Genomic DNA, 9,469 nt, shown 5'->3' with positions numbered 1-9,469 from the left:
GTTTCAAACTTCTGAAAATCATCGGTCAAAACTTGTCGTCTTTCATACAGTAAGTTTGAAAGTTGCTCCCTAAAAGTAAAAGATTCCAATCATCAGATGGTGACGATGGGGATTATTTATGCTTCTGTTTAATTTATCATCTAAGTCCCCCGATGTAGCTGCAGAGTGAGCCCTTCTCACTTTCACTCTGCACTCCTTTGTAACAATCAGTCAAGTATATCAAGTAGTCTGCTTTGTGAGGATGTCTGCAGCTGTGGAGCCAACAGAAGAAGAGAGGCCTTGTCCGGTCAGGCTCTGAGATAATGTTTTCTTCTGCCATAACAAAATACTCTCCTCCTTTTGAGAGACATCTTATATTTGTTTACTACTACTGCAGTGTCCATTTTATACCTTCTTGTTTGGAGTGGACTGTTGTCTTGTCCTGTGTTAATGCTCCAGAGCTACTTCAGAATTATTCCTTGTCATTAGTGAGTCCTCCTCAAACAGTTCTACAACATACTGTCACTTTTTATTGTTTGTGTGCTGGATGTTGTGTGCAGAGCTTTTTATGAACAGTCTATGGTGCAGAGTAAAGTTAGAAAACTTTGTGTTCATCGTACCTGGTTTATCTGCAATGAAGATTTTACAGTCAAAGTTTTTATAAAAGGAAATTGAATTTGCTCTATTACAGTTAATTTGTGCAGTTTATATATAAGTTTGAATGACTTACTTAACAGGTGTTAATTTTTCAGACATTGCATGTCTACTATTTCAGAGGTCTGTCAAGCAAGTGACATCGGACCCAAGTTCAAAATAAAAGCACTGCAATTCAGCTCAATATAAAGCATTGTGCTTTTACTATGAAGACAATTTGCTAAAGAAGAAGTGATTCTATGAATCTGTCTGCCATAACGGAGATCAGCGCCGGTGGCACCAGTGAATCTCTGTGTCTGTATTAAGAATATTAAAATGATCTGGAGGGTCAGATACTATTAGCTGCAGGTTGCCAGTTGTTAAGCACTGCTGTAGTTTATCCTAGAATCTAGTAGAAGACGCGATATTCAATGTATCACATGTCTAATTTCTACCAAATTCGACACTGCATTTTGCTGGACCACTAAAAATACACATCAAGGTTCAGGAGCTTTGCATTCACCATACATACAGACAGACTGACAGACTGACAGACAAAATTGTAAGTGAACATCCTTGTCATCCCAAATGCCCAATCAAACCATTCTCAAAAATTTGGCAGGTCAATAAATCATTGCTAGTCTATATTGGTAAAGAATTAACCAATCATTAAATATCTATGTTGAACAGCCAAATCTAATTCAACTCACAATTGTCTTTGTCACATACCTTCCTGATCATTTATAAACAGGCCACAGTGTCAGCATAGCCTCAGATACCACACATCACTGTTTCTAAATGCAAATATTGAATATAGAATATTTCCGTCAAAAATCAATAAAGGAGTGATATATTCTATAAACAGCAACCTAACGTGACTTTTAAAACAGAGCACGATTTCAACTTTCACTATAATTTCCAATCGTCAGCTTCATTTCCCCCCTGGATTCCCAGTTAAAAAGAAAATGCAGGGTTATTATACTGTCTGACACTGATGTACACTAATCCTGGATTTTGTGGTCCCAGGACTCTGCTGTCTCTCATCTTGTCTGCTGTGACCTTTTGTCTCCGATGCATTCTCAGTGCGGTGTCTCCTTCTGAAAACAACTCTCAAATAAGCAGTGAAATACCATCTGATGCCTGAAACTGAAGTTTTAATTTTCCATGTTGTGAACTTGAACAACATCCGAAGATATCATGACTTTGAGGACTGAGAGAAATATACAAAACATGAGTATTGGAATTTAATTCTTAGCCAGAAAGGAAGAAAACTGAACAGCACAAGGAAAACTAAGGATGTTAAACTGAGAGTGGAAACACAGACCCTGCATGCACAAAAGCAGGCAGGGAAAACTGAAGACACATCAGTGCAGGCTCAGACAAACATGGAGGGAGTCCAGACAATGACAGGAAGTAAATAAGATAGGAAAACAATGAGGGAAGCTTCAAAGTAAAACAGGGATGTAATAAACTCAAAGTGCAAACAAAGACATAAATCCAAAAACCAAACACAAGGTAATAAGGCCAAAAAACACAATGAGTACAACAAACAAAAATTAAAGAGTCCACACGAACTTCCAAAGTGTCAAAGTTACATGACAAGGGCTGAATCGTGACAGTAACAAGTAATTTGCTGTTCAGTAATCGTAAAGTCATTACTTTTTTGACATGACATGAAAACTGATTCAAATAATTTCCTGCCAACAAAATGAGCAGCCAGCCACTCCAGCCATCATGTAATTGATTTATTGTAGTGTTCAGGTTCATGACACCACTTTCCCAGCTGCCATAATGTCAGACTATGATTGATTTGCTGTTTTTAAAAATGAAAATCTTCAGCATAAATCTCATACAACAGGGATCCAGTGAATCACATGAATTTGGCAGCTACAGCACATGGTAATTAAGAGAGTCTAGTCAATGCCCACTCACTTATATATAGTATATGGGAAAATGGTCCCAGACCTTTGGACCTAGCCGTAAAGAAACAGAAGCACACAACAGATCAGACAACGACCTTTAAAGAGTTCACACTTAACTAAGAAAAGGATTTTCTCTGTAACAGAAGAACATTTGTACGTACTACTCATGACCTTCATCTGAGAGCAGTGAGTTGTTTGAGTTGACAAAAATAGAACAAAGTACCTGACCCCTGAGGAAGATTTAAACCAACGTGGCATTTGGGAGAATGTGTCAGTCAAGGGGAAGCCTGTGTGTGTGTGTGTGTGTGTCCTTGGACAGAAGTGTTGTCTCCTCACCCTAATGTGTCTCATCACACAACCAGCATCAGCAGAGGCCAAAGCCAGAGCACAAAGAACAGGACAGGCAGCAGAAAATGTCCGAGCAGAACCTGTAAAATCTTTTCAGTGATAAAATCAAGGAGCATTTAGTGACAACTGCCAACCTGTGGTGACGTACAACAAAGATGCACACAGACAACCCATTTATCAAGCTCGCCTGATTAATGGATTAGCTACTGAGCTCAAGTGATTTCAGAAACCACTGCAATTTTCCACACAAAAGCTCAAAGGAATAATTGAATATTATAGAAAGTTCATGCAAAACATATTGTCTGTGAGCTTGCAATTAGTTTAGCTTTTAGTTATTGGAAGTAGAGGAAAACAGCCTGTTTGAAAATGCTTAAAATAAAAATTCTGCTTTACAAAATTTTACTTGATGAGACATTTGTTTCAAGGGAATATTATTGAACCTGTGTGAGCAAAGCTTTTTTATTATTTTATCATCCTCCATATACAACTACAACTTATTTATTAAAGCAGTGAGGGGGCTGTTATATGGGAAATTATTATGAACTCACCACTATGTCCATGGAGGAATGGGTAAAGTGTTTGAGTCTACGAAACACTTCTGGAGTGTCAGGGATAAACAATACAATTAAAGTAACCAAAAAAATAGAATTCCTCCATATTGCTTCTGTGATTTCATCCAAGTGTCCGGAAGCCCCAACTCGAAACAAGAAACAAGTTTTAAGCCTAATGAGACACAACCATGTACAACTTGTTCTAACATTTAGGATTGTGCAGCTCAAACTAAAAATATACAATTTCTGTGATCTTAATTCTTTTTATGTTGTTGTTTTTAACCACAGAACAATATCCACAGCTTTCTAAAACATAGTTTTTGTAATCTTTCCTCCAAAGTCATGTATTGTTTACATTTTGCTGTGTCTGCAAAGGAAGTCATGTTTAATAAGTTTGACCAGGGTAAAGTGCAAAGTTATTCAGATGGACTGAGAGTTATTCAGATAGACATTAATTAAACACATCAGTTGTGAAATAGCAATAAATTAGTTTTTAAATGGCCACAATTTCTCGGGGGATGAGCCTCTTCTGGTTTGAGTTTGCTCATTCTAATAATGTGCATGCATGCCACCATGTGTGATAGTGTCATCAGTGCAATTAATGTGATGAAGAGGACCACCAGTTGTTTATGAATCAGTATTTCTCACTGTGACAGCAGAGGACATTGAAGATGACGCAGAGATTTGCTTGCAGTGCATGTTTCAGAGGGAGCTGAGGGAACATTATCGGCAGAGCAGTTAGTTATAAAACGAAGGCCAGTGCAAATAACTTAGTATGAGATCAATACAAACATTGTAATTCTTATGGCAGTGTTAAAAAGCAGCACTAGACTGACATGCATGACCCAGTGAAGTGAAGGGCTGATCATGTAAGTCAGAAAATGGACAGGACAGGTCACGCTGGGTGACAGCCTGATGTATGTTTCAATATCTTTAAACCACTAAAAGGACACATAAAACTATATCTATGACACTTTTACATTTCAGCAAGCACTGGTACAGGAGTGGGTCATCGGAGGAGGTGTGTGTTGCACGCTGTCCTGACTTCAAACCTTTAGCACTAACTCCAGAGATGTCAGGCACATCAGACAGAGGGGAGAAAACACATTTCCTTGGAGGGAAGAAAGTTGGCTCTCAAAAGAGAGTTCATCTAAAGAGAGAGACTTGCACGGAAGCAAGAGCTGGTGCAGTGACATTACAGCTTCAAATTACTGTATGTCTGTGAGGAGAGATGTGGGTCAGGAGTCGGAGAAAATGTCTGTGTGGGTAAAATATTACACCAGAAAGCTCTATTAATCTCAAGGCCCCTGAAAACACAACGTGAATATAGGAAAATAAGGTTGTGTATGTGCATAGATTCTGCATCAGTTCCATAAACATTAATAAAAAAAACTCAAGCAGTGTGGGAATAGATTGGAATAAAGAATAATCTGCCTTGGTTTATCTTTCAACACAATTCAACAGGAGATAAACAGGACACATAAAACTGTGTGTGTGTGTTTATATATATAAATGTATCCATCAAGTTTGGTTTGAATTAGTTATTTGATGGTATAAAAACAAAATGAAATGATTGAAAGCTGAGACTGACTCATGATTGGCCAAGCATGTGTATCGGCGAGACCTTGATTGCACGGCTCCACTCCACGGTCACTGCTGCGCAGACTCTGGCTCCAAATCAAGTCCACTGCACAAGATGGCAGCGCCTGTATCAAGGGTACTTTTGGCTTCATTTTTGTACAACAGAAGGAAGTGAGGAATGCAAAAATGACACATTTAGTTCACTCACCCTTAGCTAAAGTTGTGTGCCTGTGTTCCGGCCAAGTAGTGTAGTGTTTATTCATTAAAAACAATAGCTAAAAGAAGCTAAATAGTCAAAAAGGCTGGGGGGATATTTGTGCATGTGTGAGCTCCTCGTTATGAGTGGTATTTACACATATGACTTGTGTTAATATATATTTTTTGATTAGTGCATATCTGCCTCCTTCTTCCAGGTCCTCACAGGCTGGAAAACACTGGATGTAAAACCAGACACTAGCCCGACAATTCAACTTTCATGACAGCATGGATCAATGACTCCACTGAGGAGATTGAGCCCCAGAGGTGGAAAATAAAAGCATCCAAGAATACCTCCACTTCTCCTCTGTAGCTTTCAGAGCAAAAGAACCTGAGTGTCGGGGTCATGTTTATGTCTCTCGCTATGGTACGTTAACACTCATAGTTGATAAATAAATACACACACATCTTATCCCATCACTGTGAGAGCAAGATATGGTGATTTGTAATGAATTATTCATACATCAATAAAGACACCACAAAGGTTAGTGTGTTAATCTAGTGTCTGCGCCTCTGAATCCCTTTAAAAGATTATTTCTTGAATTCGGCTGACATAGTTTGCCATAATGAAATTGCTTTTTGCGGAGGCAGAATTGGGCCTGCAATCTGTGACTCGCATGTGATTAGAGTTTAATCATGCCTGTCCAGGTGGCTGCTCAGTGAATTTGTCCCTTTAACCTTAAAACAAAGTGATTAAAGTAGATTGGAGAGAAATTCCTTATACCGCGGTCTAACCATGCAGATGTGCGCATTATTTGTACAAGCCAATTTTTATCTGTTCTTCAGAAGTGTGGGAATAATGACACTTCCTGCAACCTCTTTATCTTATCTTATCTTGTACATCGTACAACCTTGGATGTTTCTTTTACATGTGAAAGACATTCACATTTTTAATTAGCTCATCTAGCAAATTAAGACACTCTGCAGTGACTGTGAAGAGAAATTATGAAAAAGACTGATCATTGAAGGCCAAGTGTGACAATAACAATAACAGCTGCTAGAAATGTTTTTTAAAATGTGTAGAATAGCTATTTAGCTTGATTATATTCAACACCTATAATCCAGCTGCAAGCATAAAAAGTGTGTAAGCATTTTAGTTGTGACAACAAATAAAATAAAATCATAAGCTAACAGATGTAAAAAGCACTTGCTGGAATACAGCAACACCTCCCCCTGTCCTCATCTTCCAAATTCCCATTCTGCTCTCTGTTAATACTTCTGAGAAAGTTGAGGATGATATGACACAGCCACTTGAGAGAAGCTGATTTTCAGCGCGGCTCTTCAGACAGGACAACACTGTGGAGACAAAAACCATTGTTCAGGGTCTGTCAAGGACTTCAGCAGTAGCTAGGATCATCTAGCAAGTCTTGCCAGGGTTATTATCAGGACTATTTGATGAGTAACGCCAAGGACATAGTTGATGAATGAAAACAGTGCAAGGGAAATTTAACGTAACCTTAATCTAGAGGATCAGTGTCTATTATACAGAAATTTAACCATCCAGGTCTGTAAATTACAGGTAAATGTGAATATGTAAACTTGAATAAAAGGTTTTGGGAAATTCATGTATGACCTCTCTTACTAAGAGTTAGATTATTATCTAATTTTTTAGGAGTTACATAATTTGTGATAAAGAATGAATTGAGATTGGGGAAGAGCTGGCTTTCTCTATGATCAGAGAAAATCGACAGAATTGCTCCTTAATTCTTGGCAAGGAAGGGAATAAGCGTATTTCTTTTAATGTTGATCTATTTCTTTCATCTGTGTATCAAAAGCTGCACTGATCTCTTTCAACAGAATGAATACAATTCACTCTCTTGTTCAAGCTTTTTCCAGCAAATTGAGAAAATCCAAAAGGCAACATATGAACCCCTTAATGTTTGGCTGCAGCTATTTGTCCTTGAATAATCCAGTTCTGATTGAATGGGTTAACTAAGCCTGAAGCTGTTCACAAGAGACAAGAAGCTGTTTACTCATTGAACCACAGCAGCACGACTAGAGAGTATCAGCAAAGATATAATGTTATTGAATTATGCGTGGACATGTGAGTGGTGGTGGCAGAGCTCGGTCATGTCTGAAGTGCTGATGGTTGTGACAGCGAAAAGCCCCTTAAAAATTCATCATGGAGCCAATTCACAGCAGAGTGAGTGTAATTCTATAGTAATTGCATCTCGGGGGGGCACAGCAGGGGATGCCTGTGTATATGCAAGCAGCTTTGTGACCAGAGATAAAAAAGCATATGTGGAAATCCAAAAGAAAGCATCCGTATTCATGGACATTATCCAGACCTGGATTTCAAAGATCTCTTGATAGTAAAGCCTGTTAGATTCTTGACATTTACAGCACATAATGAAATAGATTTTCTTAAGGATACTCAAATACCATCCTTTAATTGGGTTCCAATATATTTATGTTGGAAGTGTTGCTGGTCTGAACAATTGTTCCATGGGTCACTGGTGAATCAACTGTTTTCCAACATTATTAAGGCTTGAGCACCAAAAGGTGTTATTGTCTTTCAACACATTTTTTAAAATTATTTATTATTATTATTGAACAAACCATTTCTTCTTCTGGTCATGCAAGAACTAAAGTATTTTATGGGTCTCATGCATGAGCATAGCTAAATTGCTAAATTCAATTGCACCCCTTAAAAGTTTTAAAAATCTAAACTCTTACTCATGTTTTTACTTTGCCCTAGATGTATGCAATTTGGGGTGCAAGTATATTAGATCTAAATAAAGATACAGTATTTTTTCTTATTCACTCCATTACTGCAGTACTCTGTCAGTAATTTACAGCACAATTTCACGTGTATGTAAATGTATTAGTCAGAACTACTTGAACTACTGATATTGTTAGCATCTTTGTCTCTCTCTGCCCTTTCATTTGTAACTCCAGTTGAAATGTTACAGAGCATCATCAGCTGCTTTCAGATCTGCAATGACTTACAGACATTTTTCTGAAATTTTCTGGAGTAGTATGTGAGAATGCAGATGTCTGCTGCTCCTGACATTTTCCAAAACTTTTCCTGCCAACCGCCTTTCACCAAAGTTGGACTCTATGTGCAGCTAGCCGCCAGTGTCCCAAGGACACTTTGACACATGGAGGGGGAAGACTGGGATTGAATGAGCAGCTCTACTTCCTGAAAAGAAAAACAAGAGCATTGTGATGTCAGGCTAAAGCATAAATCCTAAAACTAAAACAAGTTAAGTGTAAATTTTCCTCAAAAACATACACTCTAATCTTTTGTGTTGTTCGAGAGGTAGCTGCTATTCTGAATCAACCTAAGGTCACGGAGAAATGAGGTCAGACACAAACAGCAACACAGCAGGAATTCAACGTTTCAACGTGGTGACATTTCTCTGTGGACAAATTGCGAATGACCGGTGAAAGGACAGCCCCTCAAAATGTCACAGTGGTTAGAGACCAGAGGTTCTCAAACTTTCTCTGGCATCATGACCCCCCACACCACCGACACATACACCTTGAAATGCCAAAAAATATTACACACAACCTTGTGCTTCTATATTAGTAGGACACAGATTGGCAGCATGCATTCCCTAACCTTTACCATCATAAAACATCTAACCCCAACCCTTACTCTGACCTTAACCTAATTGTAACGCTAAAAGTAAGTAAGTAACCTTCAAGCAATCCAATAAAATGTCCTCACTTTACAAAAAATGTCCTCATTCTGCACAATATCTGTACAAGTACACACATACACAACAAGATTGATCAATTATAGGGGAAGTTACAAATAAAGAAATATTGAAAAAAAGGTCACAACAATAGCATCAGCAAATTCTGGTTTATTGTGCTGTGTTGTGTTGGTTGTTGTCATTTGGTGCCCGGTGTTTATGAAACTGCGTCTGATTATTTAGAAGTTTCTGATACTCACACCATTGCTCCCCATGTTTAAGCTCTGTGCACTCATGGCTCCACGATAGTGGATGCAGACGTTTTGCTTTAGGTGCCTCCCCCTCTGTTGTTCTCACACTCTCCTTTTATTCTTTCCAAATAAAAAAGAAGAAAACGTCTACCGCTTTGATAAAAACAGTTGTATCTGCCCCGGAGACTGAGTTCTTTTGGGGTGCAGGGGTGCTCCTGAAGACTTGTTATGACTCAGTGGTAGCAACAGATCAGTCATCTTCTTTGGAGTGGTCTGCTGGCGACAGGAAGAGACTGGGCAGACTCATT

The sequence above is a fragment of the Paralichthys olivaceus genome, chromosome 14, assembly GCF_024713975.1.
Source record: "Paralichthys olivaceus isolate ysfri-2021 chromosome 14, ASM2471397v2, whole genome shotgun sequence".
NCBI lineage: Eukaryota > Metazoa > Chordata > Actinopteri > Pleuronectiformes > Paralichthyidae > Paralichthys > Paralichthys olivaceus.
The sequence above is the reverse complement of the archived record's forward strand: the minus strand, read 5'-3'. Positions refer to the sequence as shown.